Genomic DNA, 23,652 nt, shown 5'->3' on the forward strand with positions numbered 1-23,652 from the left:
CTCAGGGAAAAAAAAGGTGTTTCAGAGGGCAACGGAATGACCCTTTGTTCATTTTTTATAGCTAAGTGAACTGATTTAGAAGGACGAGACAAAACTCTAACTAAAAAGAACTGATTATTTTACGAGGACAAATGCTATGAAACATTTTTGACCTAATCTTAAATGTTTAGATACTATCTTACTTCACTGTATGTACTTGTTATGTTTAATTTCATACAGTTAGAGCAAAAAAGGTATTCCTTTAGGCTTCTCTGGGACCGCAGCTATCAATAGGAACATATTCCCACATTTCCCTAGTCAATAGTCAATATTTACTTACTGTTCCAAAGCAGATTGTGTGATTTGCTGGTATATTCCTGTAGATTTCTCTATTTGATATGCAAGTTAAGCAATATAACTTTCAATAAACAAACATGTTTACTTCAGCCAAACTGCAGCAAGAAGAGAAGAATCAGCTATGACTTGATTAGATTTTGTTTTAAGCTAAAAGCTGAAATTTGATTGAGTCACAGCTGGGCCAACTTGAAGAATCACAGCATGCAAGGAAAATGTAAGGATTTGATCAGATTTTTAAATGAGTGTTATTGTAAAAGTTCTTTAAATAATTCTCCTTTTCAGAGGTTAGAAGAGCTGATGATTTAAAAAAAAAAAAAAAAGCCAAACAAACAAAAAAACCCCAACCAACCAAAAAAAAAAGCCACAAAAAAAACCCAAAGAAACACTCCCCCCAACCACTCCAAAACCCTAGAAATAATCTGTGGGTATTTACTGTAAAGCTTGATGTTGCTCTGTGGGCCAAGTGGAGCTTGTCCTGCTATAAATGTTGTCCCCAATGAGTTCTGAATTAAATGTGTGATGGTGCCACCATGGTGTCCTGTCGCTTTCCACATTTTCACTTGTCTGGTCTTTGCTTCTTAGTGGTGCCTTTTAAAATCCACTCCTATTGCAGGTGGAACTAACATATATCGCTGATGCATTTACTCAGATTTGAAGTTAAAAATGGAAAAAAAAAAACCAAACTCAAAAAAAAATTGAGCTCTAAAGCCAATTGAAAATTACTGTGGTTCTTCTAAATAATAAGAATTCCAGAAAAGAGGACAACTATTCTAACTTGACTTAACAAATGAAAGCAGCAATTTGCCACAGGGATTGCACTATGAAATTAAGTAAAACCAAAAAAAAAACCATCATACCCAAGAATCATATTACCAAGTCAGGGAAATGCAGTTTAATTTCTTCAGTGTAGAAGTGGGGAAATCAACCATAGTGCCTGCTTAATTACATCCCTGGTGGTCTTTTAAGTTGGGATTATAATTCTGATTTTGAAGTAATTTTAAGTAATTCTAAATCTCATGTAATCTAAAAAGTAATTTAAAATCTGAAAAACAGTTTTTTCTTTAAAACATTGACTCCCAGTAAAGCAAAACTTGAGGAAATCGTGACTTAACTCAAGTAGAGTCTTCTTTTGACTTCTATCCCTGGAAGCATTCAAGGCCAGGTTGGACAGGGCTCTGAGCAACCTGATCTGGTTGGAGATGTCCCTGCCCCTTGCAGGGGGGTTGGACTAGATGACCTTTGAAGGTCCCTTCCAACTCTAACCATTCTATGATTCTATGAAGCCATGAGTTTATCTTTAATTTTTTTTTTTTTTTGAGGGAGACTCTACAAATGTTCTCATGCAATCTCTCTTTCCAGGCTTGTTTTTTGTCCATACCTAAGTGTATAGAAGTGTAGAGAAGGCAGTCAGAAGGAGGGCCCATAGTCTGACTTAAGGATGTAGAGGAAGTATTCAACAGGAAGTGCCTGATTGGAAATACTTGAGAATGAAGAGGTGAAATTTTCCATCACTACCCAGTTCACTAAGGAACAGGACTCAGTAAAAAATCTTATATTTATGTTGTTACAACTTGTTTTGACCAGAGAGAGATGTTACATGGTGAAGGATGTTTTGATTTTATGGTGCAAGCTCATTAAATGCTTTGCAAGAATTGCACACATCAGTACATTAGGTATAGAGTTCTGTAACTTCTTTTGGTGATAACTACAGATCCTAGATTATTATTTTTGTTGTTTTGTACAAAATCTTTTGATTATATTCTTCAGCCATCTGTTGTAGAACAATGTATGAAAATGTCAGCAGAAAGAGCAGTGTGTTAGTTTTGGTGTGTTTATGAATTACAAACACATGTTTGACTTCAAAGTGGTCAGAAGTCATCTTTTGCAAAGTTAATTTAAAAAAAAAGTATGCTCCCTAATGAATAAGACACAAACCATTAAAGCATTAAATTAAATTTGCATACTTTGTCACAGTTGGCATTCTCCGTACAAGAAGGTGAAGAGGAGCACGTAGCTGCAAAGATCCTGAATGACCTGTCAGCCTGAGAAAGAACAGTTTATACGTTGCCACTTTTGCTGTTCCTGGGTGCAACATCACTAACCATACATAAATTGAAGTATTTGGCATTCAGAGTAGTTGGAGCTCAGTCCAAGGTGATCAGCTAAGCTCTTCCTGTGGGAAGACAAGAGGGTACCCTTAGAGCACAAGCCGTACTAGAATTGCTTAAGCATGGTAACTTACTGGAAATTTCATCAAAAGACGCTTTTTTCCCTTTTGACCTGAGAGAAGTAGTACCCTTGCAAAAGCCTACCCAGCTCATGTGAAAAGAGAAAAAAAAAAAAAGTTTTATTCAAATGTGTTAAGCAACAATGTCAAAACCAGACTTCAGTGCAAAAAAAAAAAAAAAAAAAAAATCTCTGTGCAATACTTTACTCTGAGCCTCCAGTTTGGGATCAAAGGGATCTGATTTATTTAACAATAACACAGCTCCATACATAATAGGTCCCAATTTGAGCAAAAGTCTCAAAGTCTGACCCTTTACATAATCCTGAATATAACTTTTTATTGACACTCCTTTTTGCTGGCCAATATTATATCTAATATTTTTGGTAGAATACTTTTTTCCAATGGTTCTGTGCTTTCCATGTGAGCCATTATCTGTTCAGAGCTTAATCTATTTCTTTTAAAATGCAGGGGAAAAAAAAAAGGCTGAAAATTCATGCCTGTCTTATCAGTACAATTTTACAGCTACAGGAAGGACTAAGTCTCCTTAATAAAACTTCTGTTAGCTAATGCTTGAAATGACAGTTGCTAAAAAGACTGTAGGTAATTTGATTGTATGAGAATGGATGCTCTCTGAATGCTGTGCTATGAGCATTCTGTGTGATATTAAAAAAAAAAAAAAGGAAAAAAAAGGAGAAGAGAAAATGAGGCAGAGTGAACAGAAGAAATTTGTGATCAGATACGCCTTAATGTGCATCGAGTTTATCCCAATAGGAGTTTTGATTACAAGTAATTAGAAAAGATTTTAAATATTAAAGACTCTAAGACAACAGATGTCTCTGTACTTTATATTAGAATAAGCAACATCAACATCAGCACAAAGGTGGTTTGTTTTTTTTTTTAATAGTGACTGAATGGTTTTAAATCCTGCATACAATAGAGGCACAAAAAACTGTATTCATTTGACCTACACATAGTACAGGAATGACATTGTTTTAAGCAGTGTTAGTCAAAACTAGGAACAATGCTCTGGTGAATCAGAGCTGCCTGTTCTCTTGATATATGTACACAGATTTGTGTCCAGGCAGCTGAGGCACCGGTCTAGACATAATTCATTTAAGCACAGATTACTGTTCAGCAAAACTTTTAAATATCTGAGCAGTCCTCCTGAACTTTGGTGGTTTTTTTTGTTGTTCATTTTTTTTTTTAACTGTAAAGTGATTATTGTTCAATGTAGTGACTTGGATGTAGTTTATAGTTTGTAATTTTTCAGTTTGGAACACAAAGTAGGCCATACACTGAAGTTGTGTACTTGTTTGCTGAAGTTATTTGCTTAGTCTTGCTTACTTTTTTGCTTTTTTGAGCTATATTTAATTTTGTTAGAAGTTATTTTTTTAGCTTTCTTAATATTCATTTGTAGGATATTATTTTAATATAGCCTAGATTTCAAGGCATTCATAAGTGTATCCTTAATGGCTGATCTTTCAAAATTCTTCATAGAAGTGTGTGACATTGAATATCCTTTTCAGAATTTGCATTATAATAATGATATTAGAAATGAGTCTAGTTCTTTTAATTGTCAAATAGGGCATATAATTTGCATTCACTGTTTGTGACTTCCACTCAAATAAAGAGCTTGCATGATAATTTTCTTTACACTGTGGAAACAGCTTCTAATCTGTGATTGTGCACCTTACAAAGATTTAATTATTAAAATATGGTGAAATGCATCTTTTATTACAGATCTTGTAAAAGAATGCCATCTAAAAAAATCTTTGAATGGAAAAGATTTAGTTAAACCATTTTATCATCTATTGTTGAGCCTTTAATGTTTCATTTTATTATCTGACTTGAAGTTTTTTATTCTGATTTTTCCCTTTGTGAGCTTCACAAGCCTTACTAAATGCTGGGTCACCAGAGACAGAACCTTTAATCCATTTTCTTACACTTTGAAATAAGAAGGTGAATGCTTTTATTGATTTGTAATGTAGGTAATGCTAGATAAATACGAATCCTGAAATCTGCAAATCTGCCTCCGTAAAGGAAGTATACATTCCTGTGTGAGGACGTACTGTCTATTAGAGGTGTGGCTTTCCGTAAGATGTACTCCCATCATTTAAATAGCTCCTGAGTTGAAACTCTATCAAAATGTTTATATTCATGACATTAACAGGAAGGGCATCATAATGACATATAAGATGTTTCTTTCTGGAAAAAAATGTTAGGCTGTATCTCATCAGTATTTACAATTTATCTTCAAAATAAGAGACAGATCCTGAGGTATTTTTAACAGGTGCCCATTGTCTTTTGTGTGACTGAGCTGTGTTGTGGAATGTTGTATCAATGTATATGAAATGACATTTGGGAAAAGTGGGTGATTGAACTGTGAAAGTTACTCAGAAAATCTATAGCAGTTAGATCTAACTTGCATTTTGTGTCAGTATTTCAAAATATTAGTGTCTGGTTTCATTCATAACTTAAACATTAATTGCTTTCATCCTAAAAAAGAAAAAAAGTACCGTGACTTTGGCATTATCTTGAAACTGAAAACATCATTTCAGTCTTGAAATACCGTTTTAAAAGGTACCACTAAGAGTTTTTCAGTAACAGTAAAAGAGTATTCTTAATTCATAGGTGAAAATGCCCCGAGGCCTCTAGTTTCTATGAACAGAAGTAAACAGCAAACCATAATTTAAAATTATTATTTTCTCATTAGATCCAACACAGATTAATTATAAAGGAGTCCTGGTTTGATGTTTGTTTAGCACTTTGTCAACCACAATAATAAGTTTATTGCATGATCTGCTGCACAGCCAGAAGCCTACCCTTTTGGGAAATTGTGATACTGTCTTTTGAGGAGAGGTAAAATCTATTGGTTGTCCTACAGTGAAACCATTTTAAAAGGATCTGAGAATGTAGAAGTCAAGTAAGAAATGCAGCTTTACAGTAAACTTCAGATGCTTGACTGCTGCTTATTTATGTGACAAATTCAGCTGACTGCAGTAGTATTACCTGGGTGAAAAGGGGTTATTCAAAGAATCTTAACTGAAGTGGTAAAACCTTATTCCATTAAAATAAAAGCATGAATTATTTTCTGGTTTTTTTAAGTTATTACCTGAGTTATACTTTTGTTATAGTTGCACGTGATTCAGTCCTCTCAAAAATCAGTGTTAATCAGTTTTTGCATTGATGATTTGAGTTTCAAATCAGTACTGGAATGAACATCTATGCTGGGTCCAGCTGAGCGTCACATCAGCTTAATGGAAATTCACCAGAATCAATGGAAATTTGGTTACCTAGGCCTAGAAGAGTGAGTCTCCCAGAATGACTTGACTGAGTAAGGAAACAGGAGGTCTGAAGAGGAAACGTGAATAGGGATACTCTTCATAACAAATATGTTTAGCAAAATTACAAGTGGATAATATACAAAGGATTCTCTGCATGGAGCCCTTGAATTTTTTAAGGGGGAAAAATGTACAAAACATTGTTTATCCATGTTCATAAACATGGAAACTGGAAACAGAAAAACCTCAGTTTTTATAACTCATAAAGTACTTTTCATAACTTTATCCTTCGTTTTGTACGTGGACAATCCAGTGTAAATCTGCTTGTTTCTGTTAATATCATTAAGCTGTTAATTTATCCAATAATTAAAGTGAAGACTAAGGAAAGACTAGAATTATTTTACATGGGGAGGGAGATGAGATGTGGTGTTTAAGCTGCGATGATGTAAAGTAATGGTAAAAGTTTTGAGCTGAAAACACCTTGTTTTGTTCTAAATATACAAGGTGAACTTTTTTGTCTGACAAAACGAGCAGTACCATTCGATATCCCACTCTGTGCAAAGGTCAAGGTATCACTTACGTGACTACAACCCAATTTTGAGATCAGGAATGTTGAGCAGGAAGTAGCAGCCTATATTATATCATCTTCCCTCGTGTCCACAGTCCTGGTTGCTAACAAATGACATGCCCTGCAGATTAGACAATCCCTGCAGTTACTCTAAGCTGTACCTGATTGTGACAGCCCCACCAAACAAGAGTAGCGCTCTTAATCTCTTAAGTCTCTGACCTGAAGTCAGAGCTGGGAACTACATGCTGTTTCTATGCAAACTGGGCATTTCTTTGAGCCAGTAATCTAATAACCAGCTGCAATAACATGCAGCTTACGTTGTAGGAGCTATGCAGAAATGCCTGAATATGTCAGCAGGTCTGACCTTCTAGAGTGGTAGAAGTTGTTTTCATTGTGTGAACTTCAGGTGTTGCGAGTTCTTAAGCAGTTCCTCTTACACTGTGGAGCACCCTACATTTGAATGACTTCAGAAAGGATTGAGTGTAACCCAACTTTTTACAGGATTGCACACTTGCTTTGTATTCTCTAATCCAAGTGTCTGTTTTTGTTATTTAAGATTTTTAAGTTACAGAAATATTTTTTTTTAAAAGTCTCCATTTAAAGGAAATCAGAAAATCACTTTTCAGACAGCTCAGTACCATGAGCTTTGTCCTTCAGAGCAGCTGTGGCTTTTTGGACTGTAAAGACAAAATTACTTGTAACAGTATTTTTAAACACGTGTTATTCCAAGGTAGGCAGCTGCTCGCTGCATGAGTCCTTCACTGACTGCTGTGCTCAGCAGTCACTACTTAAAGGCAGTAGGGCATGGAAGACAAATTGAACACATTGTTTTTCTGTTATTCATTACTCTCTACTCAGTATTATCAAAGTGACTGTATTTTGATAGCAAGAAAAAGATGGAAATACAACAGAATGTAGCTGAGTTGATGAAGTTTAATCTCCAAGAAAACACTTCATTCTTAGATTAATGTTAATACAAACCACCCAGAAATAAAACTCGGAGGCTGTTAATTTGGAACAAGAATGACCATCTATCTCAGATATAAAACAGTTTCCTTTTTTAACTAGACTATTGACTTCTCTCTTTTAACATGCTCTTTCAATTCTACGGAATGCCAGCCTATTGTAATAATACAGTACATGCTATGTTCAGTACCATTTCTAGTTACAGAATTCTAGTCTGGCAGTCTGCATGAATTTTCATATCTAACAAAATAAGAGCAAGTTAGAGTGCCATCAAAGTTAGGAGTTAGTGAGGGGAATTTGTAATACTAATACTGAAGGAACAGCTAAAAATATCTCTGAGGTAACAAAAAAAAAAGAAAACTAAATATGCTTTATAATGTATATATGTAAGCTACTGTGCACTCCTGCTAAATACTGCAAAACTGTATAAGTCAGCAGTCTTTTTTTTCTTTCCAAAATTAGACAATAAAAGTGATTGTAAAAAATCATCTCAAGGCAATATTGTTTTCAGCTGATAACCTTGCAACATCCTTCTTAGTATCGTTCAAAATCTGCTCTTGTATCATCTTCAGAAACTCACTGTAGATTGCTGACTTTGCTACTAAGCAAGCCTTACATTTGATTGCCCAGTTATTACATTTACCAAAAATATTTGTTTATATTTTGTGATGTAAGTCTATTCCTTTATGGAAATTAAATAGATTTTTTTTCAGAAAAATAATTCTGTAATCAACATAGTATCCTAAAATTTTACATAAACACTTATGTAGCATTCAAATTAAGAAGCATGAAAAATATTCAAGTGATGCATTTGTCAAAATGGTTAAGAATGAAGTAGGCTTATCAAGTCAACATAAAAGAAAATGCTGAGGATTATGTCCTTTCCATTTACATCTTTTGACTTCTGAGAGCCTATGAAATATTTTCTTTATAGAGATAATACAAATGTTATAGCTTTACCATCTCTAAAGTGGAATACTTGAAGTGATAGTCAAGCCATTTGAATTTTGGAGGTGACAGACTAAATCTTCAGCTGAACAAGTGCTTTGTCCAGTGCTTGCTCACTAAGTAACTGTGTATTTTTGTCTTTTGAAAGAATATATTTTCTGTATTTTTGAGTATAAAAGTTTACCTCGCCTTAAATCACTGTTTCTCTTGTCCTTGCTGATAAGAACTACTTTTCTTAATGTAAACAGTGGAAAAGTAACAGATAGCTAATAAGCCAGGAAAGCTTCAAATATTCAGCTTGTAATATAAAGGCATTCCGGTTTTGATAGTAGGAAAATGTTCATTGTGTGTTTTGATAGAACATGATTCTTTTTGTGAACAAGATATTATCTGAAGGAAATTGATTAATTCTCATGTGTAATAAAGAATTCTGTATGCTATGGGATTACTCATTGTAAGTTAAATTTGCAGTATGTCCAAGGCAAATGCTCCATGTAAAACCTCTATATGCTTAGCACCTGAAGCTTCCATCCATTCCCAGTCAAGAGAAGGGTAAAAAGTTGAGAATGGCCAGGTGAAGATGCTCATAATATGGTGCCATAGACTTTGAAAAAGAAAAGATACGTTTCTCAAGGCAACAAACAGTAAAAAAAATAAGTAAACAAAAGCTCTACACACCTTTGAGCTATGAGTTTGAGGTTAATTGGACAAGTGAGATTGTCAGGTATTCTCTGAGGTTAATTGGAGAAGTGAGATTTACAGAACTCTGCAAGCCTCTCCCCCATTACACTCAACAATTTTAATTGGTACCACTAAGGGAGTGGTCTGAGATACTGAGAACCACTACGACAGCAATGCAGTAGCCTCCCACCTTCTCATCTTTGAAACTGACTTTTAAACTGTGTGCAGAGTGTGTATCCCCATCAATTCTTTTATGTTTACCAAACACTCTACATATTTTGAAATAAATTAAATAGAAACTATGGCTAGATATAAGTATAAAACAATCCAGTTTGAACAACTCAAGATATTCCTCAGAACAGCACCATTTTGATTTTAGAAACCTGTAACACTTGATATGAGTGCAAATTAACAAAGACATCTGAAATAATTAGGAAAAATAAATAGATCTTTGCTACGGAACAAATTCTAACAAATATGTTTCTAAAGGTCATTTCCATGGAAGTAGAAACTAGGGACTTTGCAATTATGATAGCTTCATAGTGGATGAACATAGACTAAATTTTGTTCAGATTTTTTTAATTCTACAGAGCTTAAAGCTGCAGGGTCTACCTGTGTGTTGATATAATGTTTATCTGAACAAAATGATTGAGGAACTACTGAAAAACATAAGAATAAAAATACTAAATTTTAAGTAATGAAGGTAAAGATTGTTTTTCCTGGTTTTGTCTCCTTTGGTAATCAGAGTCTTTACACTTTTTTTTTTTTTTTAGGCTTTATTAATTAATCTTTTTGGTAAAGGACACCACCGTTGGATATTTGATGCTTACATAATTTCAATTAAAGAACCAAAAACTACAAAATAAACAGGCACTGTTAAAACAAGTCTTTGAAGTCTGTAAACATTCCTGAAGTGAAAAATGAGGTGTGCCCTCCACTTAACCATCCTCCAAATCAATATGTTTAAAAAGTGTAAAATACCTCAAGGCTTCTTTCAAACATCACAGAAAATAATAAATATATTGAAAAGAGAACTTTCCTCTCAGCCTGATCAGTGATATAGTTTCTGGTTTTGCAATTCACCTTGAAATAAATCTCATTATTTTTTTTCTATTTTCTTTTTCTTCTTTTTTTTTTTTTTTTTGACCTGTCACTGTCTTTTGTAGACACATGTCCGTATCACATTGTATCAGAATTTAACTTATTGTTTAGGGCTTTTTAGTTTCATTAGAGAGGTTAGTGTTGACTTTGGACTAGAAACCAACCATATTCTGTCTCTTAAGAATTTATTTTGGTGGCATGGCGTAACGCTGTCGTATACTGCTTTCTCAGCTTCAGTCTTCTATCCTCTAATTTTAAGGAATAGCAACTTTTAAGAACTATCTCTTTTTAGTAAAGCTTTTATCAGATATTATTCTGTGGTTGTTCAATAAGTCCATGTTCATCAACTAGTTTTGTTCCACTGAATAATTTCATTACATTTCACACATCTGTATATGTTGGCATAGATAGATGTTTTGTACATAATAACAAATTATTTCTTGTTATCCAAACCTCCATCAATGAATTTTTCAATGAGGAATAAGTTATGTGATGTTTACAGCTATCTTTGATGACCAAAACAATACAAGAAAGTTTGAAGATACTCAGCAGAAACCAAAACTATTCAAGGAATGATTTTATTGAACTCACAGACAGAGTGAGTGCTTATTAGAAGAAACAGCTGATTCAGATAATCTTTTTTTCATGGTCCTGTATGGTGTCTTGAAGTGGATTGAGTAAGACTCCCTGAACTGTTTGTTGTTTTGCTGAATTCTGATGTCCAGCTGGCCTGTGGTTCTGTGTGATGACTCCAATTTATGCATGATGTTTGTATTGATTATCTTAAATTCTGTACAGAACATCTAATTATTTCAACAAGAGAGCACCCGTTGGGACCATTTCTTCATCTGCAGGAAGTTCCTTCTGACAAAGTGTCTTCTCTGCTATGAAGAGTAACATTTGCTTCTACACCAGGAACTACCTGGGGAAGCTGCTAGGACACCCAGGTCCTTGTCTCAGAATGTTATCAACACTTTTAAGGATTCAGGGAGTGCCTATCAGTTGGTTTGTGCTTGGCACAGGCTACCTGAGTGAATCTCTGGGAATGACCAAAGCTCTTAGCTGGAGAACTCCTGTAATAGTTACATGCTTTGCTGTGAAGTCAATTAGGGTTTCAGTCAATCACTTTCTCTCTAGTTGGTCTGTTGCCTAGCACAGAGACTAGCTGCAGAGTTCCTTGGATCACCCAGGATATCCATTGTGCTGGATGTACACATAGACATAGCCCTGAAACCCAAATACACTGCAATAGGATAAAGTTGAATTTCATTCTTGTGTTACAGTTACAACTTAAATTTTGTAGACTGTGCCGCAGCTGTAATTATAGCTCAGCGAAACACCTCTCCCTTACAGTAAAGCTTGTAAATTATTACCTTTCAGATAATTTGGAGGAAAGTGGAAATTTCTGTTTATAGTTTAGTGCAATTTTATCAAATCCTGTATAATCAAAATATCCTCTTTTAATCAATGTACCTAGTAGTCTTTTCAAAATTAATTTAGTGCTCTAAGATTCTGAATTCACAGCTCTTGAAACTCTCTTGCTCCCTTATTATTTGGTACAGTTTTCTCTAGAGCTTTTTCTAGTGCCTTTCCTCTTTGCTTCAGCTTGACCTAGCGAGATTAGCCCTGAGGTAGGGAAGCATGATGCACGTGAGAGCTGAGACTTTGAGATTTGACTTGCAAAGGTGTTATACAGTACCTCAGTGATCGTTTTTATGAAATGAGCAAGAGATCCATCTTTATACACAGGAAAAAAAGTTTATACACAGTAACAACTTTAGTCTAGACTCTTTTTATGAGGGATTAAACCAGAGAGGTTCTTTTTCCTTTAGCTTTTTGATGACCCTAGAATTTATTTCATGTACACTATTGTCAATTTGTTAAGATGCAATGAGTTAAAATTTCACTTTTTCCAAAAAGAGAAAGGGTTTGTAACCCTTTACTAATGCTTTGTTCATAGATTATTTTTTACTTTTTTTCCTTGATATGACACTAAGTATTTGAAATTAATTACATAATTCAGCAGGGTGAACCCTCCACTCTTAGCTTTATATTAAAATTAGGGTATTCTCATTTGATTGAATGTCTATTCTGCAAGCTGTTACATTTCCAATTTTTGTATCAGTAGGCTTTGATTGTCAAATAGATAATGTTTAGGTGCCTACTGAAAATTTTGCAAATAGTTAATTCTCATTGAAATAACAGCAATTGAAAAAGAACACAGACGTTCCTGTAATTAGCAAAATATATTTTCTTACAGTAATAAAAAATATTTCCTTAAAATGTTTACTTTTGTTTCCCTAAACTGTGTGTCATACAGTCCAATTAGATAATTGTTGGCTTTGAAATACCAAGAGTTTTAGCATTTGTATCCTACATACTTGAAAACAGGACTATGGATAGTGATACGATACTGAAATCTAAGTTGACAGCTGCCTTTTCAGTAGTCATTAAGGGTAATATTAATATTCTGATAAATACATCAGTTACTTTTCCTTTGTTCTTTTGGTTTTGTTGCAGTTTATTTCAGTATAGCGGGAAACTGGTTTTAAATAAACTCTTACAATCCTTTATCTTTTCTGTTCAGTGATAGGATTTTGTTTTGTTTTGGTTTTTTTTTTTTTTGTACTCATTAAAGAAATTTGAAATGTTTGCACTTAGTGTGAACTCCACACTCAGTAGAATCAGCCTGTGGCTTGTTTCCAAGCCATTTCTGAAGCTACAGTGTTACAGTTGTGCCATTATATCCCTTTTCTCCTGAAAAATTACTATATGACTAGGTTCTTGTAAAACTATTGAAATGCGTGTCCTGTTCTGACCCATTGTTGATGTGCATTCTTCCTCTTTCTCTTCCCTCCTTTCAAATACAAAGAATACATTGGAGCACTTGAAACAATTATTTGTACTGTAGCACGACCACTATGAGGTAGTACATTTGCCACATGAAATTTTTTGCTGGAAATTTAGAAGCTGGTATCTACAATTCTTGGGCACTTAAGTGGACTTGTTTATACCAAGGATTTGGTTACTGACTTTGTCAGTGTCAATGGCCATGACAATTTTTGTTAATAGCAGTATATCAAGTTTCAAATATTTTATGAATGTGAGAAAAAAAAACCAAAACAACTCTATTTAGAAGGTTTTGATGAGTTGAATTTTCCTGATTTTTCAATTTTTAAATAAAAAAAAAACAGTTTAAAAAATTATGTTTCTGACTAGGAACTCCAAAATATTTTCTGCAATGTTCGAATGAAATTTATATCATACATTGATGGGTTTAAAATAGCTGCTGTTATATTTGTATTAAGGTATGATTCAGTTTAGTTTCCCATTGTGTGGATTGTGTTTTGTGTGAAGTGTTATTTGGACTACTTTGGACAAGTATCTAATAAACAAATGTTCACAGCATTTCTACTTAATGAGTTGGACTACCAGATGGATATCCTGAAAAGTATTTAAGCCAGGCCGCAACAGAGTGGTGTAAGTTTTCTAAGAGATACCTGTTTAGTTCTTGTGGTTTTGTTTAGAAGTTGTTTCAAAGTTTATGGATTATTGGATAAAGCAGCTCACATGTACATCCAGTACTGCTGCTTAAAAATACCGTTGCATGTCTTAGTGGTAGCCAGTATCACCGATGCATAACTGGGTTTCTACACCATAATAATTCAGAAAGAGGAGAGGAAGGAACATAGTGCAGAGACTAGTAGTGTGCATTGGAAGAAACAGAACGTTGTTTAAGCTTGGATGTCTTGATCAAAGAGCCATTTAACAACAAGCTTCGGGAGCTTTCTCTCTTACTATTCATCATTTACACAACTAACTTGTCCTGTGTGATATTACTTAGGTAATTTTTAATTTGAAACCCTTATGTAAGCTTACAAAATAATTCACAGTAAGTTTTTAAAGAGGGAGTGTGCAATTATCTTTTCAGAACTACCTCAGGTTCAGCATTAGAAAAGCATATGTATTTCTTTGGATGCTGTCCTAAGAATTTAACACTTCTCTGTGAAATTCTACTGTGTTCTTTCACTAAATATCCTGATTTAGTTCCTTCATGTTCAGATCTTTATTTTTATCCTTTTGTATTAGTACTAAGCAAAATCATTTTTTATACGACTTGAAAATATGAAAAAAAATTGCCTGACTTTACTATAATGTTCATCATGTAATAACTCAAGCAGGTCTCTCAGCGTGAGTAGGGCTAATGGGAAAAGAAACTGCTCTGTTGTAAGGGTTATAGAATTGAATACTGAGATATTAAACATAATCCTGATTGTAAATGTGTAGAACATATCTCAAATAAATTTGCCAGGATCATAAGAACTTTCACATTACCTACAGGAATATGCATTAGAGAAACAGTCATAGGATATCAAGAACTTCTATTTCCCCATGTAAAGCCCTTCCTAGGTAGTTTCCTAACCTTGATTCCCACACGTTTGGTGACAGCTTTTTCTAGTGCTAGCTCTAGTTTACTAGCTAGTATTTTATTATGCTTTCAAAAAACCGAAAAGACATGAAGAATAATTGTTCACTGAAGTGTGATATTGTATTTCTATATGCTTGGAAGTGATTCCTCTCTCACATATAGGCAATGTTACCATCTGTCACCGTGTTTTAAGGAGTGATTAATGTCCTTCTCTAACAGAAAGAGCTTTACACTCCTCAACCACACAAAAATGCAGTAATAGAAAAAAAACTGTAGTGCTTAATGATGTGCTACTGTATTCATTTCTGAATAGCTTTTCTAAATGAGAAAAATAATTGTATAGAATACAAATCCTTATTAGGTTATTTGCCGATAGGACATGGATTTACTGGATTTGAAAAGTGACATTTTAAACTTGTCAATCTGATAATTTTTTTTTCCTTTCATCTGACTAAAAGAAAAAAGAGCTAGTTATGTATTCCGGGTAAAACAATTGTAGAAGTTTCCTGAATTACCACAGTTTTCAATAACACATTCAAAGTTTTAGCAAAAGAATCAAACAAAAATGAACTAAAAAAGCCCTGCAAACAAGAAAACCACCAAAACAACAAAAAAAAAACTAAACCAAACCTACAAAACCCTGAAAGGGCAGAGAGAAAGTAAAAACATTTTGATTTACTTTTGTGAAAACATTTTCTATTTGCAATTGCTTTAAAATTTAGTGGTTAAAAATGGATTGAATAACGTGAAGACAAAATGAAACTTCTTTTTAGATGAAATTTTAAAAAATTCATATAAATTTTAGACTGTTATCAGCACTAGAGGTGCTTCAGAACAGCCTGTTTAGATGAACATCTATTGCGTTTATATCTTCCAGTACCTAAAGGGGGCTGATAGGAAAGATGGGGAGAAACTCTTCAGCAGGGCCTGTTGTGATAGGACACGGGGTAATGGTTTTAAAACAGAGGGAAGTAGATTCCAACTGGATTTAAGGAAGACATTTTTTACACTGAGGGTGGTGAGGCACTGGCCCAGGTTGCCCAGAGAGGTGGTGGATGCCCCATCCCTGGAAACATTCAGGACCGGGCTAGCTGGGGCTCTGAACCTGATCTGGTTGGAGATGTCCCTGCTTCTTGCAGGGGGGTCGGACTAGATGGCCTTTAAAGAGCCCTTCCCACACAGACCCTTCTGTGATTCTAATATCTGTCAGGAAACATAAAATAATAGTTGATTCTAAGCTGTTTCCAGTCTGTGATTCTGTTTAAGTAAATTTCTTCAGTAGACTTTTTTTCCTCCACTTTTCTAACAGATAATAATGAAGAATAACAAATAACAGCAAACAGAATTCTTGTGGTAGGCCCATTTTTTACTTCTTTTTTAGTATTCCAGCTCACTCAGTGGCAACATTCTTCCTAATGCAACCCAGGCGACTTTGGCCTTTATTTTCTGCCAGGGCACGTTGCTGGCTTATGTTCAACCTGTTGTCCAACAGGACCCTCAGGTCATCTTCTGCCAAGCTGCTTTCCAACTGGTTATCCCCCAGCACGTACTTCTGCACAAGGTTATTCCTTGCCAGGTGCTGGATTTTGCAAAATTGTTGACCTTTATGTTATGAGTTTCTGTTTGCCCTTTTCTCCAGATTGCTGAGGTCCCTCTGAACAGCAGCAAAACTGTCTGGTGTATCAACCGAGTTTGTATCATCTACATACTTGCCAAGGGTGCACTCTGTCCCGTCGTGCAGGCCATTAATGAAGATATTAGTACTGGACCCGGTATCGACCCCTGGCATACAGCACTTGTGACTGGCCTGTGGCTGGACTCCGTGCCACTGATCACAAGTGTTTGAACCTAGCAATATTTAAATACTGCAATGCAGTTCTTCCAGCTTGAGTCACACGCAGGTTGTAACTGCAGGGCTCATGTGCGTGTTTCCCTGGTTTTTACACGCTTCATAGAGAATGCTGTGTAGTCACTTTTGGAACTGCTTAGATGTGCATCTTCTTTACATGGGGAGAGCGCCTGAAAGAGAAGGCAAATTCAGCATATGTCCTTCATACAGCTGAGTTTGCAGTTGTTTGGATGTGAATCAGAGCATGTAACAGTTGCTGAGGTTTCAGTTTGGTGGTTTTTTGTTTTTTTTTTTTATTGTAAGCTCATTATTTTAATTAATTACTTCTCTTTTCCTAAGTAATTAATTATTTCTTTTCTTTTCATGACCTACTAGTCTCACCTTCTATTTTTAGTTTCCTGTAAGATATATATGTATAGTTTTATTATTTTCAATGTGCATACACATTTTGTAATTTTGGTACTGGTCCAGACCCTCAATTAGGTAAGCCATATGTTCAGAAAAGCAGCTTCACAGTACAACAGATAAAGAAATCAGAATCCAGAACTAGCGTTCAGTTTACACAATTGTTGCTGTCTATCCTTCCCTTATTTGGTTGTCTTGAAGTCCAAGGCTCCTGTGGGTGCCTAATAAGCTGTTCTTCAGAGTCCCAAAACTTTAAACTCTTTAGCTAGTAAAACTGGCCACTGAGCCAATAAGCGTTTATTATTATTTATCATTTAAAAATTGTTACAGGCACATAACCTATTACAGTTACATGTGTCTTGATGAAGACTAACTTTGTGCTTTAGAAATCAGTTCCCAAAATACAAGAGTTTCTGGACTGTTAAAAGTTTATCTGTGTGTATATATATATATATAAAATGTATTCTTCTAGAGTCTTAATGTTCAGAAAAAACTGAAATGAACAAATATTTGTTTCCATGTTTAACTAAGAACAGTAATGAGCCAGAGGCTTGTCTAAAATTGATGAAATTAGTTATTGAACTTCTGAGGAGGTTTCTGGTAATAGGATGTTTGTATTGCAGTAGCTTTAGGAGCTCAAACTCCACCAAGATTTGGTCCCTGTCTCTCAGGTTCCACAAAAACTCAGTCAGGATAATACATCCTGCTCTGATTGGCTAAAAACTAAAATAGAAGAAAGGAGAAGTAGGTGATGGAAGGGAGAAATAAATTCAGAAAGGAAATAACTGTAAAAGCAGCTGGGATTGATTGGAATCAAATTTTGTGGCTCCTAATCAAGCATCTGTTTGTTAGCATGTGCTTTCTTCCTCATGCAGTTACTTAGCTTTGTCTACGCTTGTAGTTATAATGTGAATGCAGTGATGCTGAAGTAGGTCCTGCTTGCCTGTCTCTTGTGAGAAATCTCATTGCTCCATGTAGAGCAGTGTGGTTCCTCCCTTTTGAAATAACCCCTTCTGCATATCATAAAATGGTTTGGATGGGAAGGAACTTTTCAAGGCCATCATGTCCAATCCCCCTGCAAAGAGCAGGGACGTCTTCAACCAGATCAGGTTCCTCAGAGCCCTGTCCAACCTGGCTTTGGATGTTTCCAGGGATGGGGCATCCATCACCTATCCAAATGTAAGTGGGCTGAAGGCAAGTCATACTACCAAAGTAGATATTTACTTTCCCAGTGATCTCCAAATGCAGAATGTGGAATGAATCCAATACTGCTTCTATGTGGATAAAATATAATAATGATTAGCTGTGTATATATTAGAAACTTCTCAGTAATGTGTTACTGCTTGAGCACCACCATTCAGTCATGTGTAGTTTCTCTAAAAAAATCAGTAAACAAAAATGATAGGGAACACCTGTTCAACCAAAAAAAAAAAAATCTAGATAATGGCTGATCTGTTAAATATCACAATTTTAAAATTGCAATTCTGGCATAAAGGCAAATAGAAGTGCAAGAATCAGCTCTGTAAGGACACTTCCTTACCCATAAAAGAGAAGTACTTTTTAAACTTAAGGGTGCTTCATTAGTACTCTTAAATAGACAAAGAGGATAAATAAAGGCCATACAAAATATTACAGGGTGCTTTAATTAATAAGGAAATTAAGAGATCCTTGAAGCATCTTTGGTGACTTTGTTTGCATTGAAGAACAGCAAGAAAACCTCAGGAAAAGGAACAGAAGTGGATCCCCTCAAGAGGTAGAATACTCTTAAGTTGCTCCCTGGAGTGTTATGGCAGATAAATGTCCTGGGAAGTTTCTGAATGATGGCAAGGACAAGAATTTGCTTTCATGTAGCTTCCAGTTTTGCTTTACAGATATTTTTCATCCTTTTTTTTTTCTAGTTTTGTAATCAAGAACCCCAACTATTGTTTGCTAGAATATGATGTTAAGTTTGTGCAAGATTAAGATGCTTCTACAAGGTCAATCTAAAGCCCATGGCACTCTTGGAAATCTTATGTACAGAAAAGGGAACGTGGAGGATAATGTTGATCTCTGAAGATCACTTTGGAAGTAGTGACATGAAATGCCTGGACAAAGAAGTATCCCTCTTTTTATTTATCAGTTTTGGATTGCATAGTAGGAAAAAAAAATTACCTGAATGGGTTATCAAGCATTGGAACAGACTGCCTTGTAGAGTCACCATCCCTGGAGGTATTTTAAAGATATGGCACTTAGGGACATGGTTTAGTGATGGACTTGATAGTGTTAAGTTTACAGTTGGACTCAGTGGTCTTAAGGGTCTGTTCCAAGCTAAACGATTCTATGATTTGATGCGATTCTCTCATGCATGGCCAGAGTCATCAAGTCAGCAAAGACAACAGGCTTTGTCTTCTAGAGAATATCCTGCACTTAGCTTGCATTCTGAATATGGTATTTACGATTGTAGATTCTAGAAATAGGTGTAGTGTTTTTCCCAGTACAACTAGATAAAGAGGGTTTTTCTTGAACATTTTTGTGCAAACACAGAACTTCTGCCATGAGTTTTGTTTCCTAGGGAAAAAAAAAAAAGACAAAAGAAAACTCAATAGAGTTTAACTCATGTCAGTAAGCTAAAAAGGCAGAAGGTTGACTTCTTTATCATATAGAATATTTTAGATTAACAACATTCTTTAAGTTCCTCTAAAATTATAAGCTTCCAATGATGCACCAAGTAATTTGTTTTCAGAAACAGTATTTTATATGTCTATTTGGTATAATTTGTACATCTTTTAACCTCATTAAAATTCAAGGAGATTTTTTTTTTTATGGCCAAGGGAATAGTTAGTGAAGGATGAAGTAGTGTCTGTCATTTCAATAAGGGAAAGCAAAAGAATCCCTCAAGTCATTTCTCCTGAGAGATCTAATTGGTATGTAGTAGGTCTCATGAGTTACCGTTGTTATGAGAATTAGAGGACATTGGATCAGCTAATTAGTTTTTAAACAAAAATCTTTATGTCAGAATAACCCTCAACAATTAATTGGAAAAATATCTCTTTGACAAAGTTATACTAGCATATTTGGAGGACTTTTACTTACTTCCTTCACTTTATATTTTTCAGGTGGGTTTTTATTTTACTTCCTCAACAAAACTCTCTTTAATTGCTGTTTTTTCATGCAGTTTTAGTCTAAAAGATACTGATGACCTATTGGAGGAGGTATGTGTGTTGTATTTAGGATGGACATATTTTACTGTGAAATTTAACTAATGTTAACTTATTTTATTGTGAAATTATGTCCATAATTAAAGGTGGATTAGAATTATAAGACTTAAAATCTTTTGTATGTTTGGTTACATTTTTTATCAGATTACATAATTGAAGTTAAACTCTTGAAGTACTTCTGCAGAATTCAAACTTTACATATCTCTCCTATTTCCTTTAAAAGGAAGCTAGTATTGATAAAAACTAAAAAAGATAATTGAAGTTGCTGAGAACAGTACACTTATCTGTCATGTAAGCATAAGCACTTACAAGCAAGAAAACAAAGTTAGACAAATCCTGCTGTGCAACGTAATAAGAAGATATTTTTCTTATCAAGTATCTGGGCAAATACTTTGTCAAGGCACCATAGTCTTAACTTCAGCTTGCATTTTGCAGTTGTTATTTATATAATTTTAATACATATGTATGCTATTTGATTTTTTTATAAGCATGCTGGATAAGATAAGCCCCAAAAATAAGTTAATGTGGGTTTGGTTTTTTTTTGTGGGGGGGAAGTATAGCTGTTTTGAAGAAATGATATATGCAGTAATAGTTTTATTAAGCTGGAGAGATATAATATATTTAAAATTCCATTTGATGCTTAGCACTATGTCACTGATGTGTACATATATAATTTTTTTACATTACTTTTTCAGATTACTTTTGTTCTGTCAGTATAGCCTGTGATGACTAATGGAAGAGCAGCACTTTATTGTATGGCTGAATTCCATTGTTGTTGTAATAAATATGCCTTGAAATGTTTGATCACGGTATTGGGTTTGTGTTTCGTATGTGAAAAATGAAGGATTTAAGATGCCAGTAACTTATAATTTCCTTACTTTTAAGCTTGCATGTTTTGTAAATGATGTGTTGTTTAAAACTACTCTCACTTAGCAACCTTAACTGATTTTTAATGAAGAGTTTTTTCATTTAGATTATCTTTTTATTTCAAAATTCCATGGTATGGTATTGAACTTATTGTTCAGGTTTTGGTTTTGGGGGGTTCTTTTGTTTGTTTTGGGGGTTTTTTGTTGTGTATTTTTTTAGGGTTGTTTTTGTGCATATGTGTCTTTGGATTGGTGAAAGAAATATATTTTGAAACATGTAAGATATATGATAGAGCAGATAGAAACATCTGCTATTAATTAGACTTGTAATGACAGATCAGAAAAAGAATATTTGAATCAACATCTTTAACAAGAAAGGATTTCCTTTATCAATCTGTAAGAAATACATAGCCACCTTTTTTTGATCATAAAGATCATTATTGGTAAGAAAAGGATAGACTTTTAGAGTTTCCTTTTATAAATCAGTTTCATTTAACATTATAACAATTGCTTGCCATATTATCATCTTAAAATCATCAAAGACAAAGCTGGTGCAGAACCGAGTGGCTTTCTGGTCACTAGATAAGATTGGGGTTTTCAGAAGACCTTAGGAAATGGAGAGCAGAGCTCTTCATTTTCTAAGGTTCCTTTGAAAACTTGGTGCTGAGTGTATAGTAGTACCTTGAGTTTTTTCGAAGTTCTTGATGTTGGTTTGGCTTTCCCCAGTGGTATTTACCTGTCTCCAGTCTCTTTTCTCTCCATTGTTCTGTTGTTCACACAGGTATCACACTGCCAGTAGCATGTACTCTAAGAAATCTGTGAGCAGTTTAAACTCAAGTGTCTTACTGCCGTCAAGCTTTTGGATAAGGCAAATAGTGCAGGATTGGTGGTAGCAGCAGTTGTTGACACTGAGACAGGAACTCCTGAAATAAATGGGAGAAGCCATTGGGAGGAATAAAATGAGAGTGGAGATAGTGTGCCCTGCATTTCTGCATATGGTGTCACTGCCTCCCCTAAAATGGCTTTAGCCATTCTTGGAATCACAGAATGATTTGGGTTGGAAGGGACCTGTAAAGGCTCAGAGCCCCATCCAACCTGGCCTTGAATCTTTCCAGGGATGGGGCATCCACCACCTCTCTGGGCAACCTGGGCCAGTGTTCTACCACGCTCAGTGTAAAAAATTTCTTCCTGATGTCCAGTCTGGATCTACCTCCCTCTATTTTAAAACCATTACCCCTTGTCCTGTCACAACAGGCCCTGCTGAAGAGTTTCTCCCCATCTTTCCTGTAGGCCCCCTTCAGGTACTGGAAGGCTGCTATAAGGTCTCCCTGGAGTCTTCTCTTCTCCAGGCTGAACAGCCCCAACTCTCTCAGCATTTTCTGTCAACAAGTATTTACAGATAATACTAGTTTTTATTTGTTTACAGGGATTTTTATGCTGTGCTCTTTGAAAGACTGTGACTGGCTGGCTAACAAGGTGGGAACTGCCTTTGCACTGTTTGCAGTGCTTTCCTGGGAGAAGCTGGACACATGGAGACTGTGGAGCTGCTGGTGTGGCTGGGTGAGCGAGCTGGGGCAGAACGAGGAGGGAGCTCATAGTGTGAGCTGGGCCATACTGGCAGTAACAGACGTACACTGGCAGTCACAGCTCGGACGTGGCTGAGAGGAGGACTTTCCTAGGTTCTTGTGTAGACTGCATTGTTCTACAATTCCAGTGCCAAATGAGCAAATCTGAAAGGAAGGACCTGTTCCATGGTCGCAGAACCTTAAGGATAAGTCTCCCTCTCCCTCTGCTTTTGTTTCATTCAAAGGAGGCTTGTTTTCAGTTTTCTCTAATTCAAGAAGTTCGTGCCTCTGGTCTGTCAACATGAAACTAAGCTTTGGATTTCCAGCTTGGGTGGATCTGATGTCTGTAAGGAAAAAAAAGTATGGATATAGCACAGCTAGGGATTACTTAAGGTTGCATCAGAGAGACTCTCCTGTATTTGGAGAAGGCGATGTGACAGTCTGGCAGATAGGGAGAAGTGGAAGCTCTCTCTATTTCTCTAGCTCTGCATATCTGCAAACTCAAAAGAAATGTTTTAAAATTGATTGTGTCCACATGTAAAATTTTTTAGTTCACTTACAACTTCCAGTAGTTTTATTCAGTAATTGAGTTTCACTCCTTCTGGAATATTTGGTTAGTATCAAGCCCAGATTCCAATCCTTTATACAAGTTTTGAGTCCTGAGCAGGAACTGAACTGTAGTCATATTTTGTCCATATGAAAGTCAGACAAGTAAATGACTTGTGCCATTCCTTTTGTCACAGATAGTAAATTAAACTAGCTGCAAAATTAACTTTGTCCATCTGTAAGAAAGAAAATAGATCTACAGCTATTTTTAAAAGTTTGTGTAAGAAGTACTAAGCTAAATAGACTAAATTAGTTTCAGGATATGAATAAACTCTAAGCATTTTCAAAACAGATTATAATGCACCTTTTCTATCAAACATTCCACTGATAAGAGAAAAGGAAATAAATGTCAGTATGACTGATTCAGAATAAGCTGTTTGCAAGAAAATAGAGACAAGAATTGCTTTTAAAAAGGAGATTTCTCAGCTTCCTGCTATATTATTTTCAAGTTAGTGACAAAAAGGCAAAGTTAATAAGTATTGCCACACAAACTGTATTTTATCTTGTCAAACTGTTGAAGTTAGATCACCTTGTAAAACCGACTATTATGTTATCAGTTTAGTCTGCCTACTCCAAAATGAATCATCTTTCAGGTGTTTTAACAGTGTTGTCAACTTTTTTTCTGTC

Source organism: Chlamydotis macqueenii, chromosome 8, assembly GCF_036417535.1.
Source record: "Chlamydotis macqueenii isolate bChlMac1 chromosome 8, bChlMac1.mat, whole genome shotgun sequence".
In the NCBI taxonomy this organism is placed as follows: Eukaryota; Metazoa; Chordata; class Aves; order Otidiformes; family Otididae; genus Chlamydotis; species Chlamydotis macqueenii.